The sequence below is a fragment of the Bactrocera neohumeralis genome, chromosome 6 (genome assembly GCF_024586455.1).
Source record: "Bactrocera neohumeralis isolate Rockhampton chromosome 6, APGP_CSIRO_Bneo_wtdbg2-racon-allhic-juicebox.fasta_v2, whole genome shotgun sequence".
NCBI lineage: Eukaryota > Metazoa > Arthropoda > Insecta > Diptera > Tephritidae > Bactrocera > Bactrocera neohumeralis.
In genome coordinates, this window is record NC_065923.1 from 80,379,347 (window position 1) to 80,399,962 (window position 20,616).

The 20,616-nt window shown below is 38.6% G+C and overlaps 1 protein-coding gene across 1 annotated transcript in view; it reads left to right on the forward strand.

Annotated features, from left to right (window-relative positions):
* LOC126761505 (poly(rC)-binding protein 3) overlaps nt 1–20,616 on the forward strand; it is a 269,045-nt gene that overhangs the window by 48,580 nt on the left and 199,849 nt on the right. The window contains exon 2 of the mRNA XM_050477778.1: nt 912–1,025. The gene's annotated coding sequence lies outside the window, so the exon portion shown is untranslated. The remainder of the gene's footprint in view (nt 1–911; nt 1,026–20,616) is intronic.

The window sequence follows — 20,616 nt, forward strand, 5'->3', positions numbered from 1 at the left end:
TTTATTTACGCTCTCCCCATAAAGGTATTTTAAATGAGTTTTCAACTCTTTAATTGCATAATTTTAGGTGTTATGCTGTTTTATTGTGCTTCTTACATAATTTATTATATTTTATGCTCATAGACCTATCAGTTATTGGCAAAAAGTATGTGCATTTCCCAGCTGGTATTGGATTACCAATACCTGAGTAAGCTTACAACTTATATGGTCTTTTATGTCTTCTTTGTTCAGCCTTATTACTACTGCATCAGTTTTGGAATAATTTTCCTAAAAGGTTCTGAAAGTATCTAACTCTGAAATCTTCCACAACAGACACATGCCTGTCAAACCGAACTGGATTCTCAAAATACATACATACATACATATTAAGGATTGGAAGCTATTAGTAAAATAAAATTTGAGATAGATTATTAAATCAAAGGAGGAGAAACGAAGGAGGAGATTTTCTGATATTTATAGAAAGATATCATCGCAAAATTTATACAAATTTCGAAGCTTCTCAGAATTTTGTAGAGACTTTAAACTTTATTCAACATTAACCTTCTCTTTGCCCAGGCCGAGCACAGGAGTTCTTCTTTTCTATAGCTACACAAAGGACTACATATAAGTCCACATGCGATCTTCGATCAGCCATCTAACCTAACCTAACCTTCACCAGTATTATACCGGCATCCTATACATTAAAACAGAAAAGCATATATATGACATTAAAATAAAAATTTTACAAAAATATAGAAATCACTTTCAAAAAATCTGAAATTTATTTCGATCCGAAAGTTTTAAAAGTTTCAACCCAGCTGTTTCATTTTTAGTGTTTCAGTTTGATTTTACTTTTTGCGTCTCTTTTGGTTGGAAATAGTAAAATCAATCAATTGTAGATAGTTACTGACAGTCTATTTTCTTTTTTTTAGATTTTCAGTGACAATTATTCTAATGGAATGACCGCTACGAACGCTGAATTTTCTGAAATATCCTGTTGAAAGTCTCACCACGCATACAGTCCAATGATAAGCGATAAAGTTAAGGTAAGTTTATGAAAATCTATAATTTAATATAATTTATGAAGAAAAAAGTGAACTAAAAACCTTTCACAAGTCCAATTCGAAAAAAAAAATTAACAAAAATGTACAATGAACTTTGCAAATTACATAAATGGGTTGAGAATTTCGTAGTTTTTAAATAATGCACCGAAAAAACTCCGTTGGTTGAGCAAATCACTTATTTGTGCCGTTCTTTTCACACTTTTAAGGGAAAAATATATTATTGAGTAGAAATGATTGATTGAATGACTGAGAGCACTAAGCGAGAATTTATCGAGCTAAATTTTGTTTTTCTTTTTTATAATTTCCACTTATGATACTTCCACTTTCTTTTCTACAAGGAGTTGTTGTAAAATTTAACATATCTTAGTTAATCTTTAGGCATAATTTGTGTCTTAAAATCGTTTGAACTTTATTTCAGGTAGCATAGGAAGCGGTTATACCATATTATATACTATATATGTGTGTGCAGGCCGATAATATTGACTTCGGTAAGAAAAGAGCAGAACTCCAATAAAAGGAGCGGCTTAATGTTGTCACAACTGACTCTGATATAATCAAATACTTTCTATGTTGCCAAGCTTTGCCACATGTACTTATAAATTCTTGGAAATGATACTAGGCCATAGTTGGTTGAATAACCCTTTTTACCATATCTGTACATATTTAATTGTTTGATATACCCTGGACAGTCTGTCCATTTGTATGTTCTTCCAACATATCAGTTTTTGAGATGTCGATCTGAAAATTTGCACATTTTGGCCCAGTCCAAATCAAGTTCAGTAAGGGCCTTTTGTATTTGGGAAGGGTATTATAGCTTCAGCGTTTTTTTTTGCTCCCACAACACATTTTTCAAGTAAACCACAGCACACTTTTATTTACATATATTACATAACACACTTGTGTGGAAATTGAACAATTTGTAAGAAGCTTAGAATGTGCATTTCTCAGCCAATAACAAATTAATTCTGAATTCCGGAACAAAAAGGCACTAGAATGAACAAAATACCTGCAAATCTGCAGCATAATTGAGAAGAGCACTTACCGCAAATAAAAGAAATGAAATTATTAAAATGTACATGAGAATTTTTGCATAAAAATTAAACCTTTTAAAATATCTCCACACATTCACAAAAATTCAGCAAAATGTGGTTTTAGCCTAAGGCAGAGGAGCTTCCAATTTCAATAGAATGGAAGTGGAATATATTTTAGTTAAATTCATTAAAAATTTGCAAAGTCAATTTACATAAGCTAACTTTTGGAATATATTACACTTAAATGCTTGGGGATGTAGATATCTGATATCTTCCTGTTTTGCTAAGGCTTAGCGTATAGATAAATGAAAGTAATTGGGATAGGCATGCAAAAAAGTGGTTAAGTCATGCGGGGGCTCAATGTCCACTTGACATACGTATATTTGGTATGTCGGGGTCGGTTCTGTTTAAGTAGGAATTTAACCTACTACAATACCCCAGTTGCGTCCAAGTACACCATTCACTGAGAGAGATTCGGTGAAGTTGCCTGAAGTGAATTAGGTCCGAAGTCTCGTTGGCGAACTGATCGAAGCCGTCGACGTAATCAACGAAGGACCTCTTACTGTTACTAGGAGACAGATCCACTTCAATCAGATTATTGGTAGGCTCTTTTGTGCAAAAAAAGCCCAGTAGAAACTGCTTGGAGAGGAATTATTATGTTCCTTAACCGGAAGCATGCGGGCTTCACATTGTAGATGTTCAATGGGTGACATCAGTAGATCTGTTTTCGAAGCCTTTGATTTATTGATGGCACTCTGAATCTCCTCGTTGGTGAAAGCAAGTGGTGCGCAGTCTTTAAACATTTTGCACAACTGTAGGGTAACACATCTTTTCGCCTTGTCCACCGGCTACAGTAGCGTGCGTACTTCTTCGGGTCCAAGGAGGCACGAACGACACATTTTATTTCGACACGACTGATCTACCAGTTGTGGAACCTCCAAATTGGGATCCCTTTTGCGAGGATCACAAGAATTGACCTAAAGTAAGACCTCGCGCTTAAGAGGACTCATAATTGGTGGTGCTTTCCCTTGAAAACTTCAAAAATCACTTGCCAAATGAGTATTTGATAGCTTATAGTTTTTCGCTATCTAGCAGCTTACAGCGCTAATAAAAAGAGTATATCGCTTTTTTTCTGACACTGTCTTAAGCCCACTTCATAAATGTCGGAAACCACAGCGGGTCCATGAATACGAAAACCTTTCACACGAGCATATGTATACACTGTGGATAATGCAATAACTCATACACACACACATATTGTATGGCATTTGTATGGAGCTGCTGCCGCCCGAAAGTAAACAACAAACTTTTCTCATAAAACTTGAGCTGTTGCCATTAAAACGGTAATGTACTATGAATGTTCGAAGACAACAACAACACCAAATGCAATGGCATATTTTTGTACAACAAGCAACAACAAGTGCGAGTAAATAAAAACCGGCAGCGTGGTTTATATAACTCATCAACGCTGATACACTGATATCCTGGCAGACGTGTCTCCGAGCAGACGCTGTGCGAGCTGAAGTACCGTTGTTGGGCTGGTAAACGAATATAGTATCAGTCGAGCGAGCAAATTCGAAATGAAAATACGTATTGCGTGTATTTAATTAAATGCGCATTGTGTGCTTGTGTGTGTGGCTGTCACAGGCAAAGCCTGAAAAAGGATATGTGTACCGGATATGCATATGTATTTGTGCTGGCAACTGAAATAATGGCTTGAAAAGCAAGTAAAAAGTAAACTAAAAACTTCTGCTGAATGGCTGTCAGACTGTGTGTGCTGATTGAATAACTGACTGTATGACTGATGTCTGCACATCCGCATGTGTATGAGTAAATTTGAAAGCTGCCTGCATGACTGATGTGCGCTTACGTCTACTGGAAAGCTCACAAATGACTGAATGACTGATGTATGCAGGCCTGTTAAAAGTAAGAAAACTAAAAAACACACGTCCGACCGTCGCTTAAATCAACCCAAGCCACTCTGACTCCGACAAGGTGCCAGCAATGACTGTCATAATGACCAGCAAAAGCGCTTGGAAATATGCATTGCATTGACAGTCAGCACCCACTAACTTACCGTTAGTTAGATTCAGCTTGTGCGTTTTGAAGCATGCCTCACATGTTGACTGGTATTCATAAATAAAATTTTCTTTAGTTGCCCGAACTTGTGTAATATGCTTATTGCCATTCAAATGCATTAACATATGGATATTGCTGACAGCGGGATGCTGTGGCATGACAAGCATCTTCACTGCGCGCACTTGACGCTTGACACTTGACATTTTTCTCGCGCACAACTGCTGTCGCACTCTAGTCCATGTAATGAATTTTGCAACTGACGTTTGTAGCGCACGCAAGCATATCGATATTCACGTATGTGTCATTGAATAAGACAATATTGCATAGAGTTGACACACGTTTTGACATTAGTGTGTCACGTTAGTGTCAAAACAGGCAAAGGGAAATTAACACAGGAGTCTTTTGATGTCGAATGAGTATTCTGTAACATTACTAATGACGTGTTCATAAAGCGTTATATAAGTTATTTGGGTCAATTAATTGAACTTAGGTCTCTATCTAAACAGTTGTCGAAACGATGGACACCAATTCACTGAACTTTGTATGATGGCTGGCAACTGGATATCGATTATAGACCCAGTCGCCGATTTTAGTGCTTTCTATATGACTGCTTGACGCTAAGTAATCCTATAATGGCGTCAACATTTTATCAGACTCTTTCAAAAGCTTGTTTCTTGTGCTCCACACTAGTCGGAAGAGACTATAAGGCTGTTTTAGTTACTTTTTGCTAGCCACTATATACAGGGTGCTCAGAAAAATGTGTCCTTTTGAGATCTTCAGAGAGTACTCGTCAAAATTGTGAAGCAATCCAATAAAATTACCAAGAAAGATACTACAGCGCCACCTAGTGAAAGCTTTAAGAAAAACTAAACACACATTTTATTTATTTATTCTCAGAAAACAGCAACAAGTTTAAGAAATATTTTATATTGAAAACGAATAATTTGACACAAAAAGTAGTTTTATACAATAACATTGCCTGTCCATCTATCCGTCTGTCAGTCTGCATGCCTTTATGCCAACTAGTCCCTCAGTTTTTGAGTTAACGCTTTGAAATTTCGCAAATGTTCTTTCCTAACCAAGAAGCTGCTCATTTGTCGGAACGGCCGATATCGGACCACTATAGCACATAGCTGTCATACAAACTGATCGATCAAAATCAAGTGCTTCTATGGAAAACTTTTTTTATTTTGAAGAGATAACTTCACGAAATTCGGCACAGAATATAATCTAAGGCAATAATGCAATATCCAAAGAAATTTTTCAGATCGGATTACTACGGCATATACATATGTACATAGCTGCCATACAAACTGAACGAGCGGAAACAAGTTCTTGCAAGGAAGAGTTTGTAGTTATAACGGTATTATAACTTCGGTGCAACCTATTTTTTTTTGTTTTTTTGCAAATTAAAATGCAAATTTTCGTGTTCTAAGAAATTGATTAACTCTCTGCGTAATGTTTCCCATTTCGCATTTAAAAATACATTAAGTCCGAATATGAATGCGTGTTGACTTTCTGCACACAGCTAGAACAACTTATACGCTTGTGTATTTCCTTAAATATGTTAACACTTATGCTTATAACATTATCTGCTGGCGTTTTTCACATTAACATGCGACATTCACGTACTTTGCTGGCAACAAAATAGCACTCATACGCCCCGGTGGCCTTAGAAAGTCTTGCGAACGCGACTTGACTGCTGGAAGCGCTGCATATGTGTATAAGGGTAGAGAATAAAACAGAAGCGAGGCAAAAGAAAACGCATATATTTTTTGAAAAATTTATAAGCAGATACACACATACATACATACACACATATATATGTATATGTTTATATAGCATAAGGCAAGAGTTGAGAGAAATATGCGCATTTATGTGCGACAGTTAATGAATAAATAAAAATAACGCGCAAACACGTTAAATATAAGTATGTAGGCGTCTGTAGCTAAGCAAGCATACATATGTATGTATTCAAATGACAACAGCATTTTTATGAGTGAGCTGCGCCAAAAAGATTGCATATCCAATGTGTTGCTGCTAACTGTCGCGTTTGACTTTAACTGTTTTTATAAATTTGATTTTCTAAGAATCAGTGCTCTGGAGCATAATTTTAATCTTAGCGGGGGGTTAAAGTGTCATGATTTAGATATGAGTATTGATATTAGATATGAGTTAAACCATATCAACCAGTATCAGAAGAGTTCTGTCAAACAGTAGCCTAATACTTCAGCCACTTTATCTGCTATAGCAACATTTCCAGCTTAGATATTCACACTATTGTTACCACCTCATTATAAGCTTATAAGCGCAACATAACCGCTAAATGCATCAAAGTCTAACAAGCTTCTTTATATTTCAATTACCCTATTTTATTGACAATGCGTGCATAAATCCAATTAGTGCCCAGCATCATCGCCATAATAACTACCTGCTTCATGTCATTCAATCATAACAACAACATATTCGATTTGCTGGAAAATGAATTTGTCGCACAAACTCGGCATTAGCTTCCAATTATCACAGCCCTGCGGTGCTGGGCACGGAGCTGCAACACGCGCTATCATTCATTTTCATAAACACAATAATCCTTGTGTACTACGGGTGTATAAACGCATATTATGACGCTGTGTTACTGCGCAGTTACAGTTATTTATACTGTTCGCTAATTCGATTTCCCATTCAACGTAAAGGTATCAGGTTCATCGCACATTTCTATAGCTATTTTTAAACATTTTTGGGTGTGAATATATAATTGGTGTTCGTTTGAATTTCTAAACGCTTTCTAACAGCGTGAATATCAGATTTATTTAAACGGAAAATATATATTTAATAGTATTGGCATGCTACTTGTCATAGCAACAACTAATATTAGATTTAAGATATCGATGATTTTGCGTGCCTAATTGTATGCTAAGCTACCGGCAGTTGTTTCGAGGGAACATTTATTTTTAGTTGTATTAAAAGATGAGAATGCGCAGCAAAAATAAACTGTTGTTTAAGAGGATATACTTATGTTGAAATTACTTTGTAAGAAAAAACTTAATTTTGAGGTACTTCAGACTATAATTGCCTCTTCTTCTTCTTAATTGGCGTAGACACCGCTTACGCGATTATAGCCGAGTTAACAACAGCGCGCCAGTCGTTTCTTCTTTTCGCTACGTGGCGCCAATTGGATATTCCAACGGAGCCATGAGAATGCTTCTCCCCGGCGGGTACTGCGTCGAATACTTTCAGCGCTGGAGTGTTTTCGTCGATTCGGACCACATGACCTAGCCAGCGTAGTCGTTGTCTCTTACTTTGCTGAACTATGTCAATGTCGTCGTATATCTCGTACAGCTCATCGTTCCATCGACTGCGGTATTCTCGAAAACTCGTAACGTCGCCGGTTGCTGTCATGCGCAATAGCAGGACGGGAATTATGAGCGACTTATAGAGTTTAGCTTTTGTTCGTCGAGAGAGGACTTTACTTTTCAATTGCCTACTCAGTCAGAAGTAGCACCTGTTGGCAAGAGCAATCCTGCTCCTGATATCAATATCGTCGGCATAAGCCAGCATACGGCATACGCCAGCAGCTGTTCATCTATTCTAAGACTGACAAATTGTCTTGCATGCCTTAAAGATAAAATGTCTTTATTTTATTCTTTAGCTGAGATAATGAACTCCGTTGTCATCCAATTAGCATTGAGATGATATATTTTTATTATGTATATGAGGGCTAAGAGAAGTGTTAATCCGATTTTATCCACCAATCATCATCACAAAAATATTCTACCAAATTTTAGTATTAGAACTTACAAATTAACCGATATGTTTGTTAAAAAATCAGCTAACTGTACTGAGGTTCAGATACTTTGTGTCTAGGTTATAGCCGCATTTCGACAGTTTTTGGATACTTCGAGAGTACTATTTACTTGTGAAAAGTTGTATCCCGATATCATCATTGATGCCTGATTTGTTTACTGGAAATAAAAGAATAAGATGGAATTTAAATTTGTGTTATATGTATGGAAAGTAGGCGTGGCTTTTGTCCGTTTTCACCCATTGTCATAGCGTACCACAAGCACCGCAGAACAACTGCATATACCAAATTAGTTTGAAATTGGTTGGGTCAATGAACCTCAAATTTACATTTTATCGGGTCAATGACCTCTTTGTTTACATTTAGCCAAGTTCACAACCGTTGTTTACATTTTATGAGATGTAAAACTAGTTGAGTTCTATAGGTCTTAAGGCACATCTGATATAGATTTGACAAAAGCTCTAAATATACACAAATAACCTTTCTTGATTTATTTCAACTCCTCGAAACATATTAACATATTTTCAATCCGGCTCTTTTGATTAGAAGGTTTGATTTCTTCCTATCTTTTAAAAGTTTATTTCATTTGCATACTTCAGTAAATATATTTTAAAAATCTATATAAACTCACAAACTTTACTCGTAACTTTCATTTGCTACTCGTCAACGTAAAATTCTCGAACTTCTTTCTTTCCCCTGCCGTGTCCATTTGTGGTTTAAAACAGGCAGCTGGACAACTTCTTTTAAGCCAATTTATAACCAAAATGTGGTAGAAATCGAAAGAGAGCAGGACAATTACCATGCGAATATGCAAAATGCAAACAGAAAATTGAAATCCACACACATACTGACATGTATTTGTGTGTCTCTATGTGTGTGCAGGCAAAAACTTATCAGAAAAGTGCACAGGATGCAGACAGGTCAGCTTTAAGAGCACACAACTGTATTGAAAGTTGAATAAAAAGAACTCGTGGACAAAAGAAGTTTTCTCATTTTATTTGTACGAAAACCAACAAAAACTACTACAGATATTTTTCAATAAAAAAATAAATTCCCACAGTTAAGTAAAGCAAAAAATAAATGCCGTTCGAATGTATTACACTATTTTTATAGGTGGCGTGTGGTGGTAGTTTTCCGAAAGGATTTCTACTGTGTGGAAGCTACTTATAACTTCAATACCATTTCAATTCGATTTAAATCAATTTCAGCAAAAGTAACCAAATTTCATTCAACTGCACTCAACTAAATGGCAAATTTATTTTTAACTCTTTTCACTAATTCACTTACACATTGGAGTAGGAGATAATGTCATTGACAGTGTTTGCGCTACTTAATATTTGCCTAGATTTGTACAGTGGCGGGTTTATGCATTGTTAAGAGGGGTAATTGAGGTTAAGATGTCCCTTTACATGGTTGTTTTTTTCTGACGTTATAAGGAAAGTAGAAGGTAGCCATTTGATTAGTTAAAGCCATCGCTGATGCAGAAATGCACCAGGATATTTCAAAAATTTTCTCTCTAACAGTGTAATTCTTCCATAAAAAATATCTTTCAAAAATCTGAAAAGACGCCTCATCGACTGTTTTTTACTTCTTACTTCATATAGTAAGCCTTAAATGTACTTTTGGCAGCCCTCGAATATACGTTTTTCCACCATCAGATACAAACAAACTATTTCATTAAAAACTGTTATAGATTCTCCTTTGGGTGTTGACATTTCTTTCTCTTTTAAATTCTGGAAGAAAGATAAAAACAATTTCGCTCTCAGTAAGAACCAATCTACTTATGTTACGAAATACCTCACGTAATTGAAAATCAATTTAATGATCCACCAGCTTTGGAAATTTGAACTAAAAAAATGCAAGATATTAACTTTTGATAAAAAAAAAATCTCGCCTTAAAGTTGATTTCGGAAACTCTGAATTACTTCCAACAAAGACCATGGAATATGGAACTGTTCGACATAAATTAGGTCAATCTTTTCGAATTGTAGCTCAATTAAATATCTTACTTTGGATGACTATAAAGGTGGAACTGGAGCAGCTATCAGCAATTTGCGCTTTAGCGGAGAGTCTTACAAGCCGCTTATGGCCTATATATTATATAAGCAATTTTATCAGAAAATTTATAAAAGAATTTTTAAGTGAAATACTAAAATTTTCACATGTTATTGAGTTACACCCATTGAACTTTGGTCTCAAAAGCCGTCAATCATTACAAATATTTTTAAGTAAGATGCCGTTAGTTTTTGATAGATGAGTAGATCATCACATGGAGTTGTCTAAGGCAAGCAGGAATTTCTGGAATCTCTTATGAGCCAGACGTTTCTTATTTCCCCCAAAACTGGTGCGGCATTCGGTCACTGTTCAAGCAGTTATAAACATATGTATTGAAACATGCAAAGCTTCGTGTAAAATCAACACTGAACTTTAATTGAATAGTTAAATGCTACAGAAATACCCACAATTTATTGGCAACTCCTTTTTAACCCTTTAAGCAGATATAATTCAATTAAAATTCATTCGTGTGCAATGCAATGGAAAAATGGATATTCATTAGAATATTAAATAAAATAAAACTTGCCAGAGACGGCCAGTGAAGGACTACCAAACCACTGAAGGATGTGTGAGCAGACACCTACACACATTAGCCACAGCAGCAACACAAGCAGAAACAAAAATAAATAAAATATCATAAAATGTTGTAAAGTGAAATGAATATTAAAAACTTGCCAACGGTAAAAATAACTATGCAAAAAAAATTAAAAAAAAATGTTACCAACATTATCAACATTTACGTTTTGTGGTGACGAGCCACGAGCCAATGAAGTGAGCCTTGTCGCGCTCGTCCTGCCGTGCCACCACGAAACTTGACGGATGAAGTGACCTGTCTGCCAATTCAATTGACCAAGCAAAGCGACAGAAAAGTGGGAAATAAAAATAATAATATAGGATCATGAACTGACAATACATAAAAAAGGGGGATAGAAATTTGCGGCGACGACAAAATAGCAAATGAAAAACTGTGGAAAAATTGAAAGCAGCGCCATAATGAAGCCGCCATGAATAAAGTGGGAGCAGGGGACCTGGCAGCTAAATTAAAAAGTGGTCGTAAATCTACTGAATGCCGTTGAGTGAAGCAGTGAAGGAGAGTGTAAGCTTGCTACAGATTATTTTACATTTCGTTGGGCAGTCAAAGCAAAGCGAGCGACGCGGAGTGCGGTCATTGCAATTATCACGAAGCTTGTCTGAGCTGGGCACATTTAAAGCGAGTATGTATACATACATATATACGGTGACATAAAAAATTCAAAGCATCTTTCATATTCATTGAACAACAAAGCGTTAATTTCGCTCATCCACTTACCGTTATGCGCCTGCTGTGCGCTCGTACAGGAACTGTGCTTAAAAATACAGAATCGCACACTTACCTACCTACATACATAGCGAGGACTTAATGGGGCCGTTACGTATATAGCTGCTTAATGACCATAAACACCATGTGGACACTTTATATAGATAAGTGGGGGTAACACGTGGTCATGCACAAACATATACGGCGAACCTAAGCGCATAAGTAAATGAGCGCATATTGGTTTGCATAAAAGTGTTAGTTGATGGGAAAAAATGACAAAGCGGTGACCAATAATTACCAGCAACGAAAACATAAGCTGGTTGGGTGTCCGCAAATGCGCGGAGTTGCCATTTTTGTGAAATTAACCAAAAAAGACCTGAGAAGGAGTAGTAAAAAAAAGCTAGCCATAGAAAGATATTTGAAGGAGTGGCGAGCGATTTGTACCGTGAAACGCCATACTCGTATCATTGCCTGATAGGCTTCGGAACTAACTAACTCTACCAAACAAAAATTGTTTATTTTGATATAAAGTACTTGAGATACATCCCTGGGGCTAGCGGTCATTCGACAAGTTACAGAAAAACAGAAACCTGCCATCGTTCCACAAGTTCAATTAAAACCAGAAACTAGCAACTCTTCTACAAGTTCAATGGTAACAGAAACCAGCAAACGCTTCACAACTTCAACGTTAAAAGAAGCTACCAACCGTTCTTCAAGAAACCTGAAACTATTAAACAACAATGATTTGATCTAATCAGAGCCAGACGAGGCTGTCAGGAGGTAAAAGAGAAGGAGACTATCAGTCATCTTTCATGCGATTGTAAGACTCTACATAGGAAAAGAATCGGGCGAGGGTTTTTTGAGGACGTTTTAGGATTTGCAAAAATGAAAAAATGGTACTCATCATTATTTCCAAAACTTCTGCTTAAGTCCTGCCTTTTGTATGTAACTGAGGTACGCTGAATCGTAGATTTGTCTCCTCTCGGCACTGAACAAAGCTGAATTTTTGTAAGTAAAAGCCTTTGCAATGAAAAAATCCGCTCATAAAGTCATTCTTGGGTGTCTTAGACCCGTTAGCACCCTCAATTTGATAAATTATATCAAAGCACATACCACTAACGCCTGCAGAAGCTCGGCGAAACACCCAGCTAAGCTGTCAAACCATTTCCAAGTGTATATAAACTTTTCCATTCAAAATTCATTGCTTACAAATTGATCGGTTTGCGCTTCTGGCAACCCTGCTGTGCGCGCACGTGCCCAACGAAGAATGTAAAACAATAATGTACGCAAATCCTTTAATAAGTAATCACTTTGTGCACACAAACATGCCGGTTCATTGGTTCATTTGAAGTGATGCCCACAATTTACATAGCACATACGCACAGCCACACGCATGCAGGCGCTGAGCACGAGCATACGGTGCGCATGCTTGTTTGTGTGCGACGTGGCAAGTTATTTTCCATGTGGCATAATAGCATAAACTTTTCTTTCCACTTATTTACATACACTTCCTGTGACTTAATAAACCCACAACGCATAGCTTTTTCTTGGCAAATTGTATGCGTATGTGTAAAGATCCACATATAGTCATACACATACTCATATTGGCATTGTGTGTGTATAACAGCGCCGCAGCAGCTTTTCATTGAATTCAACTTCGGTACTTACGTCCTGCTGCGCTTTCATGCTAGTTTTTGTTGTTGCAAGTAACTCGGTTATTAACTGAAACAGTTTGCGGCAACAAACACACACATAGCGACCCACACAGCGCCACACACACACACCCCGTTGTAAGTAATCTTCATCATTACACTTACTACTAGGTTCATAACGTTGATAAAGTGGCGCATAAGCTCATCAATGCTGGGCGTTAGGCGTTTGCCGCCCTCTGTTGCTCACACTGTTATTGCTGCTCGCAGGCGAACTCTTCATTTACTTACTTCCCTACTCCACTTTGCTTGCCCTTTTGGCCCTCTTTCATTTGCATAGCAAACCAGCTGCCTACGACAAGCTTGTTACAGCGTAAGCTCCTTGGCAGACTGCCCGGCCTCTTCAGCGCACCTCAGCACTCCGCTGCTTGCTGCCACACCCCTCCCTCGTCGTTTATGTTAATTTCCCTTTGAAGCCGTTGTTTTGCGTCCACTCATGCATTCAGTGAATTCACATTTCAACTGACAACGTTAGCGCCGGTTCAGTAGTTGCACATTGGACTTCATCGTCAGTTTAAAACAAATACCCAAGCAGCCCTTGTAATGCCGGCATATATATGTACCTACAGATTTATATGCTCAGCTGAGTTGCTTACAGATTTACTTACGCGACGTCGCTTCAATAGCAAGCAGCCGAGTCGCTTCCTTGTATGTATGTAGCTCTGCTTTCAGTTTGGTTATAATATCATAAGCAAGAGTCCCACTGTAGCCGCTTTTCTCGCAAAGGCGCAGAAGCAACTCGTAGCATTATTATCCTTGATTCCAGACGCAAAGCAGTGGTCGGCATTTAACTGCTAACCGCAAATATACGGAGATATGTGAAGTAGTTCTGCTGGCAATCCGCTGAGCTGGAATCCATAGACGTAGCAGTTTTTGGGGATGTCAGAGCGGTTAGTGCTGCCCTAAATTTAGTAGCTTGTTCAGGCTGATATCAGAGTATGTTGGAAAGTTCTTTCAGTTCTCCTGTGAGATCTCAGTTATAGTGATCATCACATCCCGCTGTCCGTAGTTTTTCTCTAAATATTCAGGCAAAAGAGATCACTAGACCCATTAGTATAATCTTATCTAATTGAATTTGGAAAGAATTCTTCTTTCTGCCAATTTATGGATTTTCTGCATGAAAGCTCTGAGAGTGGTCAGGATCAGCATCGAATTCCTAGTAGCTATTAACTAATGCTAAAGCAAAAGTTTTCGCCCTAAGAAGCAGGCTTCAAAAGCAAATTTCGGCCAACTTTCGGAGAATAAATCGGAGCTCGAAAGGTATTATTGAGAGTCGGTTAGTTTTATGCCGGATAATCCCAATAATACCATTTACCGAACTACCAAAAGTATTTTCCGCTCTAAGACCCATCCATCTCAACAAATTTAAATATACTATCGGCAACTACGGCTAATAGTCTCTACGTCCTAACCCAGAAATTTGTGAAATTTTACCGATACCTCAAAACCATCCAAGTACCTAGTTCTCCCCCCAGCTAAGCAAATTTTCCTATCGCCTATGCATTCCTCCATTCAGACAAGGATTTATGTGCATATCAAACCATAAAAATATATACATATAAGAGTCGATATGTCTCTATCAGAGACGCTGCAGCTGTAGCGCTGTCGCACATTTAGCAATCTTATAGCCCGACACTCGCCAGTGATTTGATTGCTGCGTCTACAGAGTTGTAGCTCGCTTTTCATTTCAAACTAAATATTGCACAGGAGAGCCAATGGAGCCAAAGGAGCTGATGATGCTGCTGCTAAGGCCCATTCACATTCATTCATGCATTCGTCTCAGCTCAATAGCTGTGCAGTTAGGGAAAGTGGGACGAGCATTGGTAATAATCATTGCTAACATTTGCTTTACACATTTACTCGCCAAGCAGACGAACAGACTTGTTGTTATTGTAGTACGAGTATTTGAATCGCTTATGCCTTATTTGCATATATTTTATTGCTTTTATTGCGTGGTCCTGCTCGGCGCCTCTACGCTTTTGTCAGCGAGCTCAGTTGCTCTTACTTCCTGCTCAACTCCGCTCTTCTTTTGCTAGTTTTTGCTAGGGAGCTTAGTGACAAGCCAAGCAGACGACCATTTAAATTTTCTGCCAAGTCTGCATTTCTTTTTCTCTTTATCTTTTTTTTTGCTTTTCTTCTTCGGCTGGCTACTACTATTTATTTTAAATGTTAATTCTTTCGACAGTGTTTTTTTTTTTTTTTTTGTTTTTGTATGTGTGTAGTAGTAGTAAATTAGCTTGGCTGCACTTTCAATTTGTTTTTAATTAAATTACACTTGAAATAGTATCCGCCAACAACGGGCAACTAACAAAGCAGCCAACCAAGGCTAGCCACGCAGCGGGTCCAATCAAATCTCTTATAGAAATATGTAGTCTATCAAATCTCTCATTGCTTTCTTCAAATGAAGCAAAACGCTTCTCATTTACCCTATCAAATATGCTAGCCAACAACGAGCTACTGTTTTTGCCCTGTCTGCAGCGCACTCTACTGGCTGGTTGTGCCAACCTCCGCGCCGCCAACCACCCGAGAGCGTCCTTCAATGCAGTCTCCAGCTCCGTTTCATTTATCAAATCTCAAATCACTTCAAACACTTGAATGGTCGCGCAGTTGGCTCAAGTGAACAGATCTGCTGCATTTAACCAGCACACCCACACACACTCACTCTACTCGGAAGCTTTTTGTGTGAAGTGCGGCAGTCCTCGACTTCTTGACGGATTTGTTATTTTATTTAAGAAATTATACACTTATTGATTAGGGCAACTATTGAAGCTAGTTATTGAAGTAGTTTGTTAGCAACTCAAATGTATTTGCTTTGGTGAATACGAAAATATTTTGGCATTGATAAGGGCTCGAGCTTAAAGGCTTTGATAGCTAAGAGTATAGAGCTTATAAATCGTTCGGAGCGTTTGACTTTTAGAGCTCATGAGTCAAACTGCAATTAAGTCATTAGAACCGCAAGTAAAGCGTACTGAAAATGGTGGAAATGAAGTGCTGTTAACAGCTGATTTGTCTTGAAAGCGTTACTTGAGGGTTTGAAAGTTGCGATAGATTAAGCCTCATATGCTTATCCTATGGGTTAGAGAAATACTGTTTTAGGTTAGCCAAGTTTTATGCGAATATCTTTCGAATAATAAGTACTCAACTTTTTAACAAAAAGCTTTGAGTAATGTTTGATCTTGCCATTATCGGACTTTTTTAGAAAGCAAGAAGTATACACATCACTGGGAAACCTGCAATTTTTTTCATTCCAAAGCTGGTTTACCTATAGCGACAACTATAGGACCACCCGAGATGCTGCAAAGCGCTACATTCTCTGTCTTTTTTGCTAGTCCACATTTGTATTATTACCTTGAGTCGAAACTTTCCCATTTTTGTAAACGTAGGCAGGGAAGAAATCATTGAATTCATTTGGCATTAAGGCTCCCTTAATCTCTGAATGGAGGATTCTTACTGCCCCCATAGTAGTTTTAATCTGGACAGTGCAGATTCAATCAGAGAAACTTTAGAGACACGGTTGGTATTTCTACGGCAAGAAGCTCCAATCAACTCTTTCTGTTGCGCCAAGCCGAAGCTGAAGGCTATCTGAAAATGCGTTTGATGAGTGCGTCGAGGTCTATAGTTCTGTATGTAGGTCTGTCATTGCAAGCTCTTGTCCTCTGAAGACTCAGAAAGGAAAGGAGAAGCCTAATTGGTGGACACCAGAGCTAACGGAAAGCAGATTTTCAAGCAGACGACTATTCAATAAGGCTCATGAAAGTGGACTTAGTGCAGATTGAGTGTTTTGCTATATATAACACTGAGATTATGGTGCCCAAAAGGTCTTCTAGGAGAGCCTTCTGTCAAAGCATTGGGATATCTGAGAGATGGGTTTGGAAACTGGGCTGTCAGTAGTGAAGAGTCGCTACTTATGGACGCTCACTCTTCGTTAAACCTGTCTACGGAAGAAGTACACCTTGAAGAGCTTCAAGAAGACTATACAACCTTCTCAGACCTTCCGGTCTAGCGTCGTCTCACGTGTTCTATGAATTCTTTTAACCGGGATCCAATGACATTATACCTGCACAGCTTTAGCTTGCAACACAGGCCAACTACCCATCTACGCGAACTGAGTCGGATTAAGTCACATTCCGACGGTTTGGAAGCAGGTTAGATACCGTTCGCCCCGAAAGCCGGTAAAAGTTCTCATTAGTTTTAGGCCTATTAGTCTCTCCTCGTTTCTATTTAAAACTCTAGAGAGACTCATCTTCTTCTTCTTAATTGGCGTAGAAACCGCTTAAGCGATTATAGCCGAGTTAACAACAGCGCGCCAGTCGTTTCTTCTTTTCGCTACGTGGCGCCAATTGGATATTCCAAGCGAAGCCAGGTCCTTCTCCACTTGGTCCTTCCAACGGAGTGGAGGTCTTCCTCTTCCTCTGCTTCCCCCGGCGGGTACTGCGTCGAATACTTTCAGAGCTGGAGTGTTTTCGTCCATCCGGACAACATGACCTAGCCAGCGTAGCCGCTGTCTTTTAATTCGCTGAACTGTGTCGATGTCGTCGTATATCTCGTACACCTCATCGTTTCATAGAGAGACTCATGGACCCACATATTAGGGGTCGAATTCCAAGGAACGGAATATTGAGTGCTCAGCATGCGGTAAAAGTAGGTCGGTTAACCCTTCGTTGCACTCGGCAGATTTATGGCTGGAGGAAGCCTGTATACATAGAGACTATGCTGTAGGTAGTTGTTTTGATATCAAGGGGCTTTCAAAAACGTACGGCCGGAGACGATTACTTGCGCTCTTAATAAGTTTGAATTCGAAGCTTATCAAGCATATCATCCCTAGTCTCTTTTGCGGTAGAACGTAATGAGTGGGTCAATTCACGACTATGCGATATTTAAAAAAATATAAAATCGTACAAATATATCTTATCTCACAAAGCTTACATCGCAGTACATTCCACACACATAGTTCATACTCTCGTACCGAAATCTCAGCTCAAATTTACGCTCTTAACATCCGTAAAAATACACCGGCAACAAAAAACAAATACATTTAAAATTAAACTTCAAATTCGAGTACGCGTGTCAGATATCCTCAAACCCAAATAAGTGGAAAATTGTGAGAGAGAAAACACAAACGCCACTCAATAACGGTGCATCATATGCAAATTCCAAACATTTCAATCAACAAAAGACATGCGACATGGATACTACACAAATAATTGGACTGAAAATATAGGAACCATACGAAAACGTGTGACAAAAAAGTTAGAATGAAAACCGAAAAAAGGACCGGATACCAAAACAAAAACGAATAGCGAAAACAAACGCGAACGAATATCAATTTTCCAATTCAGTAGTAACAAGCAGGTACAATATACAAATATTGCGAGCGGAGTGCAAAATGGTAGATTAACACACTTCAATATGACAACGGCAGCACAACAACACCAACAACGCCAACAAACAAGCAGTTAAACAAACATAACAATTACAACCATAACAGCGGAGGCAGGAACACTATTGACAACAATGCCGGGATGTGAAGCAACAAATTGTTTATAAAACAGAAGGACAATGGCAAACCAGCAAAACGAAACAAAAAACAGCAAGGCTCACGAACAGCAACAAAACACGAACTCACAAAACATATCCATATACCTTGGGATAATGACTACGGGCTGCCAGTTGACAGCGGGTGGTACATGGGTGCCGTATAAACGCCGGGGGGTTGTGGTGAAAACGCCGATAAAGGTGGGCAATAAAAAAAAGCCCAAGAAAACGCAGCAAGAAAAGGGTTTCAGGCATGCTGTTGGCATGACAAAAAAAGGGTTACGAGCACACTTTCTCACCCACTCAGGTGGAAGAAAGGGTGTTGTCGGGCTCCGCTCACGTCATCCAGGCAGCCAGTGGACGCTTAGTGCGACGGGCGCTGTGTGCCTGTCGCTTTTCCGGCTGTTGAATTTCGCAAATATTTGTACATTCGCATGAGTCAAGCTAACGAGTGCGCACCAAAGGAACGAAAGCATGAAGGAAATAACCGGTTTGGTCTACAGAGTGGCCAAAATATGACACTTATGTATTAAAGCAGTGGATTTTCTTTTTGTTTTCGGTTGGGAATGGGTTATGTCCTTTGTGCCTTGTAGGAAATAATTAAGTTGAAATATGTTTTTTAACTTTGACGTCTCTAAAATTTGACTCCGTTTCACTAAGCGTTCTTTCACAACTCTTGAAAGCGCTATGAAGATGTCAAGACAGTGATCTGGCAGATCTGCCTCTGTTCGAAAGTGAAAAAATTGATGATCGGTTTTATGTAATCCGTCAGTGTCTACGACTACTTTAATCACCTCGCGTCTCTGATTGCATCTGGGTTTGAGTTCGAACAGACATATATCAATTAACCGCTAGAATACATTTTTCCATAACATTTCATATTTTCGCAAGCGGGCTGCCGTGTGTTCCATACTCTCATATAGATGTTTTCCCACATGTATTAATTTGTGTATGTATATGTTTGTACATATTTGACCATCATTCATGAGCATGCGAGCCGAATGCACTCAGCTGTGAAACGCCAGCGGAATTATTAAATTCCAGTTTCTACTCCATTTCCTGTTCATAGCGTATGTTCGAGTGAATTATCCTTGATGACAGTCGGGACACGTGTGATACGGGTTGGGTGTGGACCTGTTTGCTAAACGAAATACAAGCAAAAAAAAAACTACAAAAGAAGCTTAGTGCTGTGGAAACCGTACATATTGTGCCCAGCAGACATATTTGAGGGGATGTGTGCGTTTTTATAAATTTTTTGTATTATTTGGTCAGTCGTATACTTTACTTGGTCGAACTATAACTCATATTGTGTCCCAATATTGTTTCTTGACCATTTTAGTTTGGATCTCTATGAGGTGTTGAACAGAAATATGCGAAAATAATGTCTGCTGTAAATCAATTAATTGGTAGGGATCCGCTAAAAAGAACTTCGCTTTGAAACTGTTTTTAAAACTTAACTAAAAAAACGGAAATACAAGCAAGCGTGACGTGACAGACAGACTCAAATTTGCTCCCTGAAGAATTTTTCGAAATACCGTGACTTTCTCTGGAAGAATGAGTAGTGCTCGACTTAAAATGTTTCAGCCTACATCGTTGTAACTTTCGCCTCCAATTTCGGGAACTTACTTTCCAAACAGATTGCTTATCATAAAAAGATGACCTAATGTACAGGATGTCAGACTCGGCGAACTCGGGCAATGCGACCGAGGAAGAAAAGTCAGACGAGCTGGCCCCGTCGGAGGCAGCTAGAGACACATTTTCGCTAAGCTGCTCTAGGCTATTGAGCTCCTTCAAGGGTTGCTTGAAGCAAGGGATCCTAGACGAACCCCTCCGGCCTCGGAACATAAGCAATACCGGAAACCACAAAGTTACATACTTTGGAATAATGAACAAATTTACGTGGAATAATGAGCCACTGGATCATTATTTAGGCGCATGCCCAGTCTTCAACCCGATGAAACGGGACAAATTCCACACCTCCCAACGCTAAGCTTAAAAGACATTGGGCCGCTGGGATGGAAAAGAACCATGTTTTTATTTTACCAAATCTGCTGAGTTGCTGAGT